Here is a 19,332-nt window from a genome sequence, read left to right on the forward strand (position 1 = left end):
AAACTAATCATCAATGTTGTTTTAAATCGTTAGTTACTGGAGGCTCTGTGTGGACGTGAACAAGAGAAAATCACAAATGAAATAAATAAATAAATAAATACATAACTAAAACAATGATTTAAACCTGGGTAGCCTCCGTGAGAGTAATACCTGAAGCTTCCTCCATCACAGGTGGTCTAACTTTACCTTTCTCTTAATTAGTGATTTACCTGGGCCATGTAGTGTGGCTGGCAGGTGACCTAAAGGTAAACTTACACTTAACATGGTCTACTCAGGGTCTTTACTTAACTATATCCGGTCCGAGTTTTAGGCTAATTAGGGAACTTTTTTTTTTTTTGGCATAGGTGTGACGAGGAATGTTCACGTACTGTTTAGTGGTGTATACAGGTGAGTCTCCGTAATTAGGCAGGTAAGGTTGGAGTGTGGTGGCCGAGTGGACATTAACGCTCGCCAGCTATCCTAAGGGTCTCTGGTTCTCACTCAGGGCACCCCAAGTCCATCCAGGTAGTCTCCAAGTTTATTAACACGTATTCTCTTTTTTCCTCAGGTGAGTGTGTCTCAGGTGTTGACGGGGAGTAATCATGGTGTAAACAGGTAGGATGCTTCAGGTGTTGTTCTACCTCTTTGTTTACGTTGTTTGTGTGATTGGTGCTGTTGTTGTTTATAGTGTTTGTGTGGTGGGGTGGTGAGGTGGTGGTGGGTGGCGGGGATGGGTGAAGAGTGGTGGTGGATGAGGGGTGGTTAGTGGGTGAAAGGTGGCGAGGGTTTGTGAGGGTGAGGGCGGGGGTGGGTGAGTGCTGGTGATGGGTGAAGGGGGGCGGGGGTGGGTGAGTGCTGGTGATGGGTGAAGAGTGGTGGTGGATGAGGGGTGGTTAGTGGGTGAAAGGTGGCGAGGGTTTGTGAGGGTGAGGGCGGGGGTGGGTGAGTGCTGGTGATGGGTGAAGGGGGGCGGGGGTAGGTGATGGTGAGGGGTGGGGGCTGGTGGTGGTAGTAGGTGAGGGCTGAAGGAGTTAGTATCATAAAGTTTGGACAGCCTTCAGCCCACCCCCCTCCCCCGTCAGAAGTTCCTGGACACCCCGTCATCACGCAGGTAAAGGGAGAAGCTACTCTATTAACCTGTATTATTAACTTCTGTGTTTAACATTATTAATAAATTCTTACGACTCAATAATTAAATAAGGATTAGACCTGTACATATGTTGGGAATATCTACAGTAATATAACCACTACTACCACAAAACCAACATCATAGTGAGGAAGAGGGGTAGGGTCGTCTTAGGCAGGGTACAGGTGGTAGTATTGGTATTAGTTGTAGTAGTGGTAATGGTGGTGGTGGTAGTGGTAACAGTAGTGGTGGTCACATAGTGTGTTATTGCCCCAACAGTCTCCACCAACTCTCCCAGACCATGTGAAGAAGCCAAAGTAATCTTAAGAACGAGTAGACCATGAGAGTGGGTGACTGCCTTTGGAAAAATTGTCTTTAGTGTGTGTGTGTGTGTGTGTGTGTGTGTGTGTGTGTGTGTGTGTGTCCTGTTATTACCTACCCTTCGATAACCAAACATTACTTCCGTTATTACCACCACCTCTTTTATAATCTGGTCATGTCATTACAGCTGCAACCTCTACCGTTATTACTATCTGTTGTCGTTACTATCACAGCTGTCTAATATTACTGCTGGCTGCTGTCACTACTACTGTTGGCTTCTGTCACGGCTGTTGGGGAGAGATGCTGTGTTTTTCGTAATCTTGGTAATGCAACTGATAAGAGATACTGTACTGTATTTTCGTGCTGTGAGAGAGAGAGAGAGAGAGAGAGAGAGAGAGAGAGAGAGAGAGAGAGAGGATCTGTTATCAATTTTAATCTGACGTTGTGAAAGACTGCCTGGTGGTGATCCTTGGGCCGTGGGATGGAGGAGACACGGAAGGATTAGAGGAGAAAAAGGCCGTCCCTACGAACTCAGGACGTGTGTGTGTGTGTGTGTGTGTGTGTGTGTGTGTGTGTGTGTTCTTAGGTACTACTGCTCTCCCTCCCTTCCTTCCTGGCGTTACAACTGTGTGGGTGTCGCGTCATCCATCATGCAGTAGTGTGAAGGAGGGAGGGAAGATGCACACGGGGAGAAGGAGTCATGCATTCACCTGACCCTCGTTAGTCCAGTCTTGTGTGTAATAAGAGGAGGTACACGTGTATGATTGAAGCCACCTGTGATCTCTCTCTCTCTATTGTGGTGGAGGTGTGGTGTTGGTGTAGTGTGGTGGAGGTGTGGTGTTGGTGTAGTGTCGTGGAGTTGTGGTGGTGGTGTAGTGTTGTTGACAGGAAGATGAGTGTTGTTTGTGTTTGTTTTTGTCCCTCGTGGTGGTGGTTGTGGTGGTAGTAGTAGTGGTGGTGGAGGTTGTGGTTGTGGTGATGATGGCAGGCAGTAGGTGGTCGTACAGAAGACTGAGGAAGAAAGGTGTGAGTGTGTATATGTGTGTGTGTGTTGGTCCCAGGTGAGAGAGAGAGACGTGGAGTGTGTGTGTGTGTGTGTGTGTGTGTGTGTGTGTGTGTCTCCCGTGACGACAAAGTGATGGGCGTGTGTTGGTAGCTGGAGGGGAGACGAAGTATTAAGGAGTTGGTCGGAAGTCTGTGGGAAAACTGACGAGGAAATACACAGTTGCCAAGGGCTTCACAAATCATCTGTAAAAAATAGTGTATCGTGAAAGTCTTGTTAATGTAGACATATTGTGACTGAGGTGTGAGGTGTGTAGAGAACAGCGTGTGGTTAGGTTAGGTGAGGTGAAGAGTTGTGTGTACAGTAGAGGTGAGACACGTGTCCCACCAAACATCCTTTAAGGTTTCTTGTCCTTCCTATCCATACGTCATGTGTGTCCCACCCTCCTCCTGCTGCTGGGGAGGGTAACTATCGTACCGTCGTGAGCATCCTAACAACATCCTCCCACTCACCCCCCCCCCCTCTCTGGCTACCAGGCCCCACCCTCCCTGTGTGGTAGCCGGGGCCATGCAGTGTGTGTTTTGCTCCCTTGGTGAGTGAGTGTTCCCACACCCGGCGGAGCCTGGCTTGCCCCCTGGCGTCTCTGCCGCTTCTCCCTTCACCACGACGTAAGCGTGGTGGCCTGCCTGCCTGGGGCGGCGCTGAGGGTTGTGCTCTTACCCGTCGCCATAGTGACGCGTGGAGAGCCATAGTGAACGTTCCTGGCGCCTGGTGCGTGGAGTGTGTGGGAGGCGACGCCCCTCACACCACCACACCTGTGTTTATTAAATGTATACTCTGGTGTCTTGAGAACATAAAGTGACTTCTTTATTGTTAAGTGTAGTAGTGGCACAGTGCCACCCCTCGGTGTGTGGCAGTGTCCTTTAAACACAGAGGAGTAGGATGGTATATCTATACAGAACCTGTGTATCACATTACCTTATATTATTTTCCCCGTTATGTAGTGACAGATTTCGTTGTTATGAAGAACTTTTCTCCCGCTGTGTCAAGTGTCAATATGTGTTATGTGTAATGATCATTTTTTACCCAACTGTTATTAATACTCGACAATCATTGGGCGTCACAAAACCATCAACAAAGTGAGTACAGTAGATCATCATGATGTGTTGTAGTGTTGTAACATAGGTTGTGTTTTACTGACTCTTCTTACTACTGTATATGTTGGGCTCAAAAAAAGAAACGCGACCACAACGCTTTATGGTTGCTTGGAAAATAACCAGAAGCGAGATTTTACGATAGGTCAGGTTAGGTTAGTTTGGTTTGGGTTACATTAGTTTGGATTGGGTTAGGTTAGGCTAGTTTGGATTGGGTTAGGTTAGGTTAGATTGGTTTGGGTTAGGTTAGGTTAGTTTGGTTTGGGTTACATTAGTTTGGATTGGGTTAGGTTAGGTTAGTTTGGATTGGGTCAGGTTAGGTTAGATTGGTTTGGGTTAGGTTAGGTTAGTTTGGTTTGGGTTACATTAGTTTGGATTGGGTCAGGTTAGGTTAGTTTGGTTTGGGTTACATTAGTTTGGATTGGGTCAGGTTAGGTTAGTTTGGATTGGGTTAGGTTAGGGTAAAATCCACGCGCAAAATTTCGCTTTCTGGTTATTTTGAAAACAACCTCAACGCGTTGTGATCGCTTTTCGATTTCTGAGCCCAACCTATATAAATATTATCACAAAGGGAGTTAGTTTTTTCTTTACATAAGTATTATTTAATTACTTGTACTCATCCACCTATTACTGGGGCCTCCTTGTTATTATTATATTAATCAGGGAAAATTTAAAGAGGTATCTATGTTTCTCATTTATTCCAACAAAAGAGGTGACGTATGAGTACAGGTAAATCATATACAGGTAAAGAAGGAAACAAACCCAACTCTTTCTAATTATTATATTTATACACACTAGTAAACAGAGTAAGTAAAACACAATCAATGTTATATGATGGTGTGTGGTGTCGGTGTTTGTGAGGGTGGGTGGTGTCGGTGTTTGTGAGGGTGGGTGGTGTCGGTGTTTGTGAGGGTGGGTGGTGTCGGTGTTTGTGAGGGTGGGTGGTGTCCTAGTGTTTGTTAGGGTGGGTGGTAGTGTGTGGGGGTGGGGGTGGATGGTGGCGGTGTTTGTGAGGTGGGTGGTGTCGGTGTTTGTGAGGGGTGGGTGGTGTCGGTGTTTGTGAGGGTGGGTGGTGGCGGTGTTTGTGAGGGAGTGGGTGGTAGTGTGTGGGGGGTGGGTGGTGGCGGTGTTTGTGAGGGTGGGTGGTGGGTGTGGTGTAGAGGGCCCCACACTGTAGCCACATGTCCTGACCACACACCCGCCAGAGCATATTCATTACCAACACACACACACACACACACATCCCTCTTACTCCGCCCCTCTGCTCCACACTGTCTCCCTGACGCACAATTTAAGTATTATAACTGTGTGTTGAAGAAATGGAAGACAGGCAGGTTAATAGGTAGGTTAGGATGGAGGCAGGTAGCTGGTAGGTAATCAGGCAGGCAGGCAGGCAGGTTAATAGGTAGGTTAGGATGGAGGCAGGCAGGCAGGCAGGTAGGCAGGTTAATAGGTAGGTTAGGATGGAGACAGGTAACTGGAAGGTAATCAGGCAGGCAGCTTAATAGGTAGGTTAGGATGGAGGCAGACAGGAAGACACGACACACCTGGTGGATAAGTTATGGTCGTCTGTGAACACTCGGGTGAGGCACTGCCGCGGGATGTGACTCAACAGATGTGTTCGACGATGAATGAACTAAATAACACAGATGAGTCCATGTCTTTGCCTCACCTCTGTGCCTCCATTCTCACCTTTGTATGCTTATTAATTCCTCCTCACCTGTAATTTCATCTTCGTGTTAAACCTGTAAGTATTTTTGGGTGAGAATTGAGATAAATTACACCTGTATGCTACTTACCTCCAGGAATTTAAATTAACCAATTCAACTTTCAATCCATCGTTTCTATTAGGACGTCTGGTGTCCCTATTAACTCAGCAAATGGGAATAATTCACATGTATTATCACAAATCATCAGTGTTAGTGCCTGGCTCTTGTGTTCCTATATACCCACGCGTCTTGCAGCACACGTCAGCCACGGACACTTGGGGACGATGCAACAGGTGTATTGTTGGGGACGCGGGTCAGTGTGCCGTAGTTGTGTGTGTGTGTGTGTGTGTGTGTGTGGTGCTGACAATATACACACACACACACACACGCATACATACAGAGTCTTTGTTATCCAGGAAACAACGTTTAGCCTGAGACATAGTACTACTAATAAGAGTTTCCTGTGTGTGTGAAGCGTTGTCCTTCTCTGTGTGTGTGTGTGTGTGTGTGTGTGTGTGTGTGTGTGTGTGGAGTACCTTATTAGACTTTAGAATACGAAACAGACTCAAAGTACAAACACACACACACACACACACACACACACACACACACACACACACACACATACATATAAAACGCGATAAGACACTGACTAAAATCTGAAACCAGTGAGTGAATGTGTTAATGTTGAGTGAAAGTGATGAGTAATGAGTGAATGTGACGAGCGAGTGAGGTAAGGATAGCGTGTGTGGCACCATCCAGGATCTCGAGGCTTGAGTGAGTGCCATCAAGTGCCAGGGAAACACGCCGCTTGCCTCAGTGCCACCCTTGTAGTCCTCCACTTGAGTTGCACAGAGAGGGAGGGGATAAACTAACAACACCATGGCAGGCAGTTTGGCTACGTTAATCAACACCGTGCGAGCCTCTCCTGACCTAGATAGATAGATGGATGGATAGAGAGATGGATAGACTGATAGATAGACTGATAGATAGATAGACTGATAGATAGACTGATAGATAGATAGATAGATAGATAGATAGATAGATAGATAGACTGATAGATAGACAGACAGATAGGCAGACAGATAGATAGATAGATAGACTGATAGATAGATAGACATATAGGCAGACAGAGAGATAGATAGATGGATATATAGATAGATAAATTGATAGATAGATTGATAGGTAGATAAATAGATTGATAGATAGATAAATGGATTGATAGATAGATAGATCGATAGATAGACAGATAGATACCGCAATTACCGACACACACACACACACACACACACACACCATTACAATCACACTAAAAGGTTTATCCCTCAATAACGTCAATGTTTAGCGCTTCACATTATTAGGGAGCTGTGCCACGCTTTGCCATAAACAGATGAACTGTATTGGTAATCCTCCCCCACCCCCACTTCCCCCACCCCCACTCCTCCACCCCTCCCCCACCCCCTCCCCCACCCCTCCCCCCCCCCCCCCACCCCCCTCCCCCCCCCCCCACTCCCCCACCCCCCTCCCTCCACCTCCCCCCCCCCTCCCCCCCTCCCCACCCCACCTCCCCCACCCCACCCCTCCCCCCTCACCCCCACCCCCACCCCCTCCCCCACCCACTCCCCCACCCCCCTCCCCACCCCCCCCTCCCCCACCCCCCCCCCCCCACCCCACCCCACCCCACCCCTCCCCCCACCCACCCCACTCCCCCACCCCACTCACCCCCCTCTCACCATATGTAACATGTGACATACTCCATGGCCCTTGAGGCACTTGCGTCCTTAAACCAAAGTCAGTCCAAGAAAGTCATTAAAATGTTTCAGTTGGGGTTAATAAGACTAATTATCTCGTGTCTTTGGGTCCTCTCACGCCCTGGGGTCCTAATTGCACCCCAGTCACTGTTTTACGAATCATCAGCTCGGGCGTAAAACGAATAGTGGGTCACCTGTGTTTTTGCCCATGTTAGGTAATTCTCACTAATATATAAATGTGTAAGTAGTACATATTGCCTCTAATGATTATTATTTATTTACATATTCCATCAAAGAAAACGAGTTACCTGTAAAGTACCACAAGTTTGTTTATTGGCACAACACAGTCATCACCATTATGTAAATTAGTGAGTAACTCTTTAAATGTCGATATTTTTATTACGATTATTTTCTCGTGTTGGTCGTCAGGGAGAGAACGTTCAATTGGCAACACACGAAGGTATTTACTCGCAGTTCTTGTACATAACTGCTCATTAAGTATGCAAATTAGGTTTGTGTTGTGTTTAGTAAGGTTTTATTTTTTTGTACAGTGAGTAAGCAAAGTTATCTGTTTCTTCCTTTGAGAGGCAGTACTGGTAGTGAAGGAGGTTGTGTGGACCAGAAAGTAACAGCGGCAGGCACTCTTACAGAAAGCATCATTACTGGTGGAATTTTAACTGCCGGAATTGGCACTTAATGGTGGTGCTTTTAATAGTAGCATTTTCCATCTAGTGGCACTCCCATGGGTGGCACTGTTTAATGGTGTCACTTTTCATTGTGTAGTGCTTCCTTGTGGCACTCCCCCTGGCATGTAGGGGAAACGGTGGTGAAACTTGGCACTTCTGTGGTGAGTGGTGGAGTAGTGCCGCCTAGCTGACAGCGACACCTGCTGTAGTCGGGCAACGCCCCCGCCCTCCTCCACCCACACACCAACACCTACCTTCACACACACCCACGCCTCCTCCACCCACACACTCCACACACCTCCACCTCCACCCACACACCTCCACCCTCCTCACACCACCACACACACCACCACCCCCTCCACCCACACACCTCCACCCTCCTCCACCCACACACCTCCACCCTCCTCCACCCACACACCTCCACCCTCCTCCACCCACACACCTCCAGTCACACGCCTCCACCACCCGCACACTATTGTAATTTCTAACACTGACCCTTAACAAACAAACAATAGAATCTCGCTAAAAATAAAACACAATAGAGGTGTAGAAGAATAAGAAAGATGAAACAAAAAAGTAGCTTAAAAGTAGCGAATTAAGTAGCAGAATATAAGAAACACTTCAAGGAGCGATACATAATAAGTGTGTAAGTGTTCCTATCTAAGTGTACTAAGGTCACCAGCTGTACCACTTACAACACTTATAAGACTTTCAAACAATACAATGTAAACAATAAGACTGTAGACGAAGAAAAAACACCAAACAAATTGAAATGTGTTTGTTTATCCATACATGAGTTGGTCTTGTTGCGTTAAGAAGTCGGTGTTGTTATTTATGATTTATTTACACCTCAATTAAATTCTATAAAGAAGCGAATGTATGAAATAATGATTAAAAAAAAAAAAATAATAATAACACTAATAATAATAATAATAATAATAATAATAATAATAATAATAATAATAATAATAATAATAATAATAATAATAATAATAATAATAACACAATAATAGTAATAATAATAATAATAAATGATAATAATAATAATAATAATAATAATAATAATAATAATAATAATGATAATAATAATAATAATAATAATAATAATAATAATAATAATAATAACACTAATAATAATAATAATAATGATAATAATAATAATAATAATAATAATAATAATAATAAATAAATAGAGGACAGGTAAAGGTAAATTAAATTCTCATCTAATAATGTCACAATGGAACTAAATAATATGAACGAGAAACATCAAGGAATTGTCATATTAAATGTATGATGAGCTTTATCTTTAAATATATGAGATTTTAATGAAGGAACGATGTGTGTGTGTGTGTGTGTGTGTGTGTGTGTGTGTGTGTGTGTGTGTGATGATAATTGCTGATTTAATATACCTTGTCTGTGGATATGCGATTATGAAATTATGATGAATCAGCGAAAATGAAAGTTTATGAAAGTTTGTTGATGTTAAGAGAGCTTGTTGTTGTTATGAAAGTTTGGTTATTATTCAGTTTGTTGACGTTAAAAATATGTCATAACAGTTAATATCTGAGGATGTAATTTGTACAGGTAAGAAAAGTGAAATCATTAAGAAGTTTCATTCAAAAATATTTACGCCATTATAGATGTACTAAAAGTTAGGTTGTCAGGGGGAACTGATGTAAAAACCACTTACCATACTTCTCTGTCGCAGCCGCTGTCAGGGGAGAGTTATAGTGGTGGGGCGGGGGTACTAGGGGTAAGGCATACTGGGGACTATTTTATTTTTTAACCTTTTACTTAATCCTGTGTGGGTAACAACATAGAGAAAATATGTAAAGAATATAGAAGATTTCCCAACAGAGAGGGAAGGATGGTAACTGCTGTGGTGGTTGTTGGTAGTTAGGGGAGGGTGAAGATGGTGGTGATGGTTGGGTGGTGGGTGGTGGTTGATGGTGGTGGTGGTGGTGATTGAAGGGTGGTTGTAGGTAGTGGGTGGATTGTGGTAGAGGACGTTACTGGCCAGGTGGTGTTGTGGACGCCAGTAATGCCCCTGATGGCGTCCTCGTCACGTCTACACTCTGGGGGGGGGAGAGATTCCGGGGCCTGGTGGGGGAGGGGAGCCTAGTAGGGGAGGGCCTGGGAAGATGGGAGGAGAGGAATTACTCCTCCTCATCTTTTCACCTATTGACTTCATTTATCAGACCATCTCCCCACGCCCACACTGCCCACATTCCCCACAACCACACTGCCCATATTCCCCACAACCACGCTACCCACATTCCCACACACCCACAGCACCCACATTCCTCACATCCACACCACCCACATTCTTCACACCCACACCACCCACATTCCTCACACCCACGCTACCCACATTCTTCACCCACATTGCCCACGACCCAAATTGTGTCTCGCTCACACTGCCTGGCCAGGGTACAGAGTGTGACGCACCATCTATCTTGACAGCAGAGTAAGATAATGTCAAGGAAGGATGGTCACTTAAGATTAAGATAGCTCTAGTTTTACCTTAATATATTATTATTACTGGTAGTAGTAGTAGTAGTAAAAAAAAAGTAGTAGTAGTAGTAGTAGTAGTATTTCGTCTTTTATGAGTTTGTGATTCTATCTGAATATTGTCAAAATGTTGCGGCAGAGAATTTAATGTTTAGAGCTGTGTTTAATACCTGCTGATGGTATGTTAATGTTTATTGTCGTTGTTGTTTATAAATTACAAAGATGAAAGTTAGACGACAAAGTAATAATGATGATGATAATAATGATGATGATGATGATGATGATGATGAATGAGGTGTTGAAGTTACTACCAGATATCCTCCTCTTTTTCCCAACCATCCTCTTCCTCCTCCTCCTCCTCTGCCTCCTCCTCCTCCTCCTCTTCCTCCTCCTCCTCCTCTTCCTCCTATCCCTCCCACCTCCACCACCACCTCTTCTTCCAAATCACTACTTACACCTGTACTCCCTACTGATAATTGAGCCGGGAAGACGTGTAATTGCCTCAGGTGTGATAAACTCCCCAGGTAAGGCATGGGTGGGGGTAACACACACGCCTCAGGTAGGGAGAATGTCACCCCAAAACACTACAGCAGCGGCTTCTCGACACACCATTGCACTTAGCCAACACGACACTCGATCACTGTATAAGGAAAGCTTGGCAACATACCTGAAGGAGTTGTAGCGGGGGTAAAGCTTTAGCTGGGTGTTGTGCGGGAGGCGGGTAGTAGTAATACGTCTCTTGATCCAGCGGAGAGATACCCGGCAGGTACTCTAGGTACATTGTCTCTCTCACATCCCATAAGATGCCGGGATGTGTTGGGAGATGGGATCACCTGAAGATTAGCCACCACAGCTTATTTTACCCTAAAATTAGCCACCCCAGCATATATAACCTAACCTAACCCTCAGGTAGTGTTAGTGGTTTTAAATCATCAGGTGAGATAAGCTGGGATGGCTGACATTCAGGTAATCCGAGAGGTGAACCCAAGAATTTAGTAACATAGTAGATGCGGACCCGAGTCACAAGCCTTGCGTAGTAAGAATTTGTCTCCTACCTGGTGCTTAGGAGACCGTCGAACCCGATAATAAAAACCCGAACCCAGTCACCGAATCCAGAACCCCAAACGCAGGTCCTCGTGTCGTTATGGCCATTGCAGCGTTTCAGTTGCACGCAATGACGCACTTTCTTTAATGTATAAGATGCGAAATGCAATTCAAACACGGGATGAAAATGAAGTTAAGAAAATGTTAAACAGGTGTGATTATGTATACGTGTTGTGTAGGTGTTGGGGGGCTACCTGTGTGATTATGTATACGTGTTGTGTAGGTGATGGGGGCTACCTGTGTGATTATGTATACGTGTTGTGTAGGTGATGGGGGGCTACCTGTGTGATTATGTATACGTGTTGTGTAGGTGTTGGGGGCTACCTGTGTGATTATGTATACGTGTTGTGTAGGTGATGGGGGCTACCTGTGTGATTATGTACAGGTGTGGCTGGTTTGACCTGTTGTGGGTCGCCTTATCTGCGCACTAATTAAAGAAATCATCACAGGTAAACCACTGCCAATTACCCATCAGTTTCCTCAGGTCTTAATTAATAAAAGACAAAAGTATACTGTGCACAACATACCTTTAATTCTTCTACGTTAATAAAAAGATACTGGAAATATACCACAGTTACTATACGGTATACACAACATAATATACGGTATACACAACATATACAATACGGCTTACACAACATACTACTGTACCTGTAAGTTCATAATATGGTATACACAACATATTAAGTTGTAACTATACGGTATACGCAATATATTAAGTAGGTACTATACGGTATACACATATTAAGTAGTCACAATACGGTATACACAACACATTAAGTAGTCACTATGCGGTATACACAACATAATTAAGTTGGTACTATACGGTATACACAAAATACTATAAGAAGCTCCCATAGGTAAAAATACAACTCTATTTATACACTTTAGTTGAAATAGTTTGAGAGTGAGGAGGTGAGGAGGTAGGCCAAGAATGTGTCAGTGATAAATATAAACAAACATACAGACTGGATATTTAACACTTTACTCCCTTCCCTTCACCCTTTCCCCCCTTCACCCCCCTTCACCCTTTCACTCCCCTCCCTTCTACCCACCTTCCTTCACCCTGCCTCCTTTTACCTTCCCCTTCGCCTTTCCCTCATCTATCTTACCCCTTCCGCTCTCCCCCTCACCCTTCACCCTCCCTCCTTATTCCCCTTCACCCTTCCTCCTTCTTCCCCCTCCTTCACCCTCCTTCTTCCCCTTCACCCTTCTTCTTCCTCTTCATCCTCCCCTTCATCCTTCCACCCCTCTTCACCCTTCCCATTTACCTTTTTCCCCATTTACCTTCCCTTCCCCCTTTACCTTCCCCTTTACCTTCCCCCTTCACTCCCCCCATTCCCCCCTCCCCTATGTCACGTCACGAGTATATCTGACGTAATGTGGATATGGCACCATGGTTGTGAATGGCACTGTGACAAGTTAGACACTCGGGATAATTACGACACATGGCCCCGTTAGGCACTGAAGCCATGACACGATAACCGAATGACACCGGAACTCATTATGACACTGAAGTTATGACACTACTATATATTTGGCACTAAGAATGTACTGTACACAACCCTCTATGATGGCACTGTCATTAATTAAAATATAACTCACTCTTACTGTCACCCATTAATTATATTTAACTATTGGTGACTAATTATATGTAATACTATAACCTGCCTGCTTAAAGGGCTATAGTAGAGTGTTGTGATATATAATAACATCATCAATAACATTACGTAGTTGTGTTATAACCTCTTGTGCTGGGTCGTGTTGTGAGGACAGTCTGTATTGCACCATAGACAGACAGACAGACTAACAGACACGTATAGGCGACGTTGTTCTGTTTATATCAGAAGTGTGTTATATAATGTGGGAGGGTTACTGGGAGAGGTGTGTAGGGGAGAGAAGGAAGGGGAGGAGGGGGAGAATGTCAGTTAATACCAGTCCTCACATGTCTAAACAGGTAGTGCTTCTTCCCCCTCCTCACACACACACACACACACATACACCTGCTTGTAGTGTGGCCGGTTCCTATGTCCTGCCACCACCAACCACTACCACCACCACCACCAACCACTACTACCACCCACCAATCTACTTAGTATTCCAACAACATCACACACCTCCCCACCCATCACCACTACCTTACTACATACTTGCATTGTCACACCTCCACCGCCACCACCTGCATACCAACACCCTCAGGTATCCACTAGGTGTACTCGTATCTTTCTCACGAGGCTGTGTTCCCTTACCTCTGTGTCCTCTCATGTATATAAGACCCAGTAGAGAGAGAGAGAGAGAGAGAGAGAGAGAGACGTGACATACTCCTGGGCTGATGCAAGTAAAATGGGCCCCAGTCCTAATAGGCCCCAGCTTAACCTAAGTTAGCCCATTAGAACAGACCCCTAAACCTGATTATTTCGATTAGGTTGGGTTAGGGCCAATTAGAACTGGGTTAGTTGAGTCAAAGAGGGAAGGCAGGGTGGGGGTAGAGTTATCAATCAGATGAGGTACTTAAGGGAGCGGGCATCCTTGAGAGATATAGAGGAGGAGAGGAGGGTTATATCCGTGGAGGGGAGGGAGGGGAGGGGGGAGGGTTATATCCGTGAGGGGAGGGAGGGAGGAGGGAGGCGGAAGTTATCCGTGAGAGGAAGGAGGAGGAAGGGAAGGATAGCCACAGGAGGAGGAAGGAAGGTATTTTAGATAAAGGAGGGAGAAAGGAAGGAAGTGAAGAAAATAGAGGAGAAAGGAATGAAGAAAGAAAAAAAAGAAGGGAGGATTGTCATCAGTGAGAGCATGGAAGAAGGGAGGGAGGGAGGAAGGGAGGAAGGGGGTAATCATAAGAGGGACTTGGGGGAGGGGGTGGAGAGGTCAGATGAAGAGAGTCTTTGTTGTCCTCAAGATATCCACTACAGATCCTTCTGCCGGAGGGAGGAGAAGGGAGGGAGAGGAGAAAGGGAGATAAAGGAGAAGATTAGGACAGAGGGTTGGGTGGTAGAAGGAGAAGGGTGAAGAAGAGGAAGGGTAGGAGGAGAAGGAGAGGCGACGGTTGATGCTGGAGGGAAGGAGGTCATGGAGATAGGAAGGTGGAGAGTAAGAGAAGTGATGGCGTGTGCGTGCGTGCGTGCGCGTGCGTGTACTGATAATCATCGAATATAACTACTTGATTGTGATGGAAGAAGGGAGAGAGAGGGAGGGAGAAACACAAGGGGAGGGAGAGAAGGAGACAAAGAAAATAAACTGGAGGAAGGACGGAAGGAAGTAAAGGAGGGAGGAAAGATTGAAGTATTCTCTCCCTGGTTGATCAGCTGATGGCAGAACACACTCCAGGTACTTAACAGGTGAATGTTGACATAATCAGCGGTATAGGGAGAAGGAAACTCGACCTTGAGACGTTACTACATAAGGGTGAATATAACGTGACTGGCGGGAGTTGGGGGATAATTCGTTGACGCACTTATGAGAGACATTCCTGGCTATCTAGTTGAGGATGTAAGTGCGTTGACATACTCACGAGGGACTCCAAGGTCTCTTATTTACTGTGTAAGCTCGTTAAAAATAATCATGCGAGACCATCAACCCTTGTGGGTATGTTGGGTTAGGTTAGGTTAGGTTACGTCAGGACAGGATAGGACAGGACAGGACAGGATATGATAGGTAAGATTAGGTTAGGTTAAGACAGGTTAGATTAGGTTAAGACAGGATAGGTTAGGTTAGGATAGAGATATTCTCCCATCGGTCACTTTGTTGTGAATTATATCGTCTTGGTGTATTAACTCTCAAAACAAAAATCTAACTATGTAATTAAAGTAGTTTGTGGTTGTTTGTGTGGTCCTCGAGAGACGAACCACTGTACCTCATTAGTAGTAGTAGGAGATCGATGGTCGTCCTCCATAGCTCATCCTCGAGGTTATTAGTGTGTGTGTGTGTGTGTGTGTGCACCGGAGTCATAATTGCCTCTCGAGATGGATACAGGAAGAGGCTGGAGATACAGCTGTTGTGTCCTGTATCAATTTATCTGAAGACATAAGTAATTTTAAGATTGGTACAAAAACACATTACACTTGACTCACTGATTAATTTCTAACTATAGGATAAGAGTTTGTGTATAATATTGAGTAATGTTTATGATTCTTTCGTGGTGAGAAACTATGTTTTACTGTCACCTCGAACCTTCAATACCAAGAGTTAGTATCACCGTCTGTGTCAGGAACTGTGTGAGGGTCTGACTACATACACTAAAGGCGTGATCTGACTATTGAGAACCGTGAGAAGTCAGTACCATTGTGTCTAGGATGTCAGATTAGCTGTTTGGAATGTCGGGTCAGCATGTGGGAAGTCAAGTCTTGGCATACGTGACACCTAATGTATGTTATCTTTGGCGTATGAGCGCAGGTTATATCAGGTCATGAATAGTCTACAGGTCTTGTATGGTCGAGAGATCATGCTTGATAGTCAGGTCAAGTATAATCGACAGGTCTTCCATGGTCGACGCAGAACAGGAAGTGGGACCAGCATGCACATGAGGAGGCGGCGCATGACATGATTGAGGGAGGAGGAGGAGGAGGCTGTAGTGCTGTTTATCGCCACCTGTTACTGAACCCTCCTACCAAGAGTTTATACACTAAAACAAAAGACGTACGAGTCATAAGGAGGTACAACAAAAGACGTACGAGTTATAAGGTGAGGTACAACAAAAGACGTACGAGTTATAAGGTGAGGTAAAACAAAAGACGTACGAGTTATAACTTGAACGGTGAGATAAAAACAAAAGACGTACGAATTATAAGGTAAGGTAAAACAAAAGACGTACGAGTTATAAGGTAAAGTAAAACAAAAGACGTACGAGTTATAAGGTAAAGTACAACAAAAGACGTACGAGTTATAAGGTGAGAAACAAAAAACGCATGAGTTATAAAGTAAAGTAAAAAAAAACGTACAGTTTTAAGGTGAGGTAAAACGGACGTACGAGTTATAACTATGAACGGTGAGATAAAAACAAAAGACGTACGAATTATAAGGTAAGGTAAAACAAAAGACGTACGAGTTATAAGGTAAAGTAAAACAAAAGACGTACGAGTTATAAGGTAAAGTACAACAAAAGACGTACGAGTTATAAGGTGAGAAACAAAAAACGCATGAGTTATAAAGTAAAGTAAAAAAAAACGTATCAGTTTTAAGGTGAGGTAAAACAAAAGACGTACGATTTATAACTTTAATGATGGGGTAAATATAGACTACGAGGCGTTTTGTGTGGATATGTAAGGGAAATTTAATGGATCTTTTTTCTTTGGCGTCGTCAAGTTACAAGAGACGGTGTTAAGAGGCAGTAGCGTATATAAAGGTATCATGACCCGGGTAAGTGTTAGTTGTCCTTGTGGCGGCCCTGGGGTGTGAGGGAACTGAATCCAAAATAATTTATATATCCTTTGTCTTTGAATGGCTAGCGTGCGTTCTTACTGTCTGTCTGTCTGTCTATCTGTCTCTCTCCCTTCTCTTAATTCATCAAGTGCTGGTGGTAGTGGTGGTGATTGATAGCTACGCAACTCTGTACATCCGTGTGTCTGTTATACCTGATTATGTAAAATGCATTCAATAAAATTATGTCCCATTACGTATCTTGAATGATGTAAGATGTATGAAAGAAGCGTTCCATAGTGAATCTTACATGAGCTGAATACTTACTGAAAATTGTTCTTAATTTGTGTTGGTCATGCAAAGAATATTCAACTAACTATTCATAGTGTGTCTTGTGTATTTGCAGGCAACTTTCCATAGTGTGTCTTGTGTATTTGCAAGCAATGTTCCATAGTGTCTTGTGTATTTGCAGGCAACGTTCCATAGTGTCTTGTGTATTTGCAGGCAACGTTCCATAGTGTCTTGTGTATTTGCAGACGACATTCCATAGTGTCGTGTGTATTTGCAGGCAACGTTCCATAGTGTGTTTTGTGTATTTGCAGGCAACGTTCCATAGTGTCGTGTATTTGCAGGCAACGTTCCATAGTGTCTTGTGTATTTGCAGGCAACGTTCCATAGTGTCTTGTGTATTTGCAGGCAACGTTCCATAGTGTCTTGTGTATTTGCAGGCAACGCTCCATAGTGTCTTGTATTTGCAGACAATTAGTTAGGAAGTTTTGGTCTCTCGATGTTTATACGATAAGATGGAAGCCAATTAGCCTGGGCGGATTTTTGTTTGAGCGAACGATTCGGTGGACGGTTTTCCTTCGACCATTCTTAATTTCCTTCGATTTCTGGGCGTTGAGAGGCGTTCGAGTCTGTGGTGTGTGGGTATATGTGGTGTGTGGGTATGTGTGGTGTGTGGGTATATGTGGTGTGTGGGTATATGTGTGTGGTGTGTGGTTATGCGAGTGTGAAAAGTATTATCAAGCGTGTGTATGGAAGGGACACACTGTGACTCTTGTTCGTGTCCTAATCAATAATTATCCGAGTAGTGTAATTCAACCACAAGTGTCCTAATCACTCTTCTTTATGACACAACTAATTTCCCTATGTCCTATTAAGTCAGCCAATCTTATCTAACATCAGCCTCGTTAGTATCAATTCTAATTACAGGTGAGACGTCTCGACAGGTGTTTTATCAGGTGTTAGAGCCCCCCAAGGAGGTCGTCTCCACGCTCACGTGTGTTGAGGCGAGTCTGGGCAATCTCTCTCTCTCTCTCTCTCTCTCTCATCCATCCACATTCTCCGCTTCAAAACTCGAATATCAGAAATCGCATTAAACATCCAAGCGGAAACTCTCGACGAGACGAAAAGCGTTTGTGAAAGAGAAGCCTCACTGACGCTTGGAGGAGTTGGGCCCCAGTTCTGATAGGCCTCAGGTGTAGTAGGTCCCATTTCTTATAAGCCCTAGTTCTTATAGTCCCTAGTTTCTATTGGGCCTAGTTATCATATATTCCCGTTCTAATAGGCCCCGGATCTAATTGGCCCCAACCTTTTCTAGCTCATCCTGGTAGGGCTGGATCCCCATTAATGGTGTTGATTAGAACTGGGGACCATTTGAAGGAAGGAAGGAAAGAAGGAAGAAAGGAAGGAAGAAAGGAAGGGGGAGGGGAGGAGACAGAGAAAGAGAGAGAGACGTTTCTTCGTGCTTTCATTGCAGACATACGAGAGGTCAGCACAGGTCAGGAAAGGGTCAAAGGGGTCACCATACCAAACCAGTGGAGGCATTTCCTGACCATGTCCTACACAACAGCTGGTTCTTGTGCCCACAGAGACCCTCCTTACCACCACCTGAATGGGAGTCGTATTCTCAAACGATCGTACGACTTGGGGGGCTTTTCTCTAACTTAGGTAGAGTCTCAGTGAAAATTTGTCGCCATATTGGAAGTTCGTATTTATAACTCTCCTTGAAGGACCTGGTGAAGGACCTGATTTTAACTCCCGTTGAAGTAGTTTTTACTGGTAACTTCCCTTAAGGGTTCCTGCTCCTCGTTGTTATCTCCCTGGACGACCTCTCTCGTTAACGTTACCGTTCTCCCTAACGACCTCTCTAACGACCTTTGTTAACGACCTATAACCACCGTTCATTAAGGGGGGGGTGATTAGGACCACCGAACAAGACGTTCATAGCGTACCTGGGTAATGACTCTGTGCCGGGCTAATTAATGATGACGTGAGCAGTAATTACCTGTAACCCATTAGCTCTCCCCTGACCCCCTCCCCCTACCTCCTCTCCTGCCTCCTGCTTCTGACTCTCCCTGCTCCGTTCCCACTGCTTCCCCACCACCCATCTGCCTCTGTCTCCAATTCTATCTACGACTCTTTCCCAAACCTTCCTTCCCCCTTTCATCTCCCTCCCTCCCTACGTCAACCTTCTCAACCTGTCAACCTCCTCCCTCCCCCACTCTCCTCCCCCCCTCATCCTCCCCTGCGTCATCCCCCCTCCCCCCCATGTAGGTAATCTTGTTTTTGTTTACGTTCAGTGTAAATAATATTACTGAAGTGTTTTGTTTTGGGTTATTTATTTGAAG

At 44.7% G+C, this 19,332-nt stretch overlaps 1 protein-coding gene across 1 annotated transcript in view; it reads left to right on the forward strand.

Moving 5' to 3' along the window:
• Positions 1 to 3,169: 3,169 nt before the first annotated feature.
• The window catches only part of LOC121875969, a 199,443-nt gene continuing 183,280 nt past the window's right edge, over positions 3,170 to 19,332 (forward strand). Inside the window, exon 1 of the mRNA XM_042380788.1 lies at positions 3,170 to 3,200. The gene's annotated coding sequence lies outside the window, so the exon portion shown is untranslated. The remainder of the gene's footprint in view (positions 3,201 to 19,332) is intronic.

The sequence above is a fragment of the Homarus americanus genome, unplaced genomic scaffold (assembly GCF_018991925.1).
Source record: "Homarus americanus isolate GMGI-L3 unplaced genomic scaffold, GMGI_Hamer_2.0 scaffold42818, whole genome shotgun sequence".
Lineage (NCBI taxonomy): Eukaryota > Metazoa > Arthropoda > Malacostraca > Decapoda > Nephropidae > Homarus > Homarus americanus.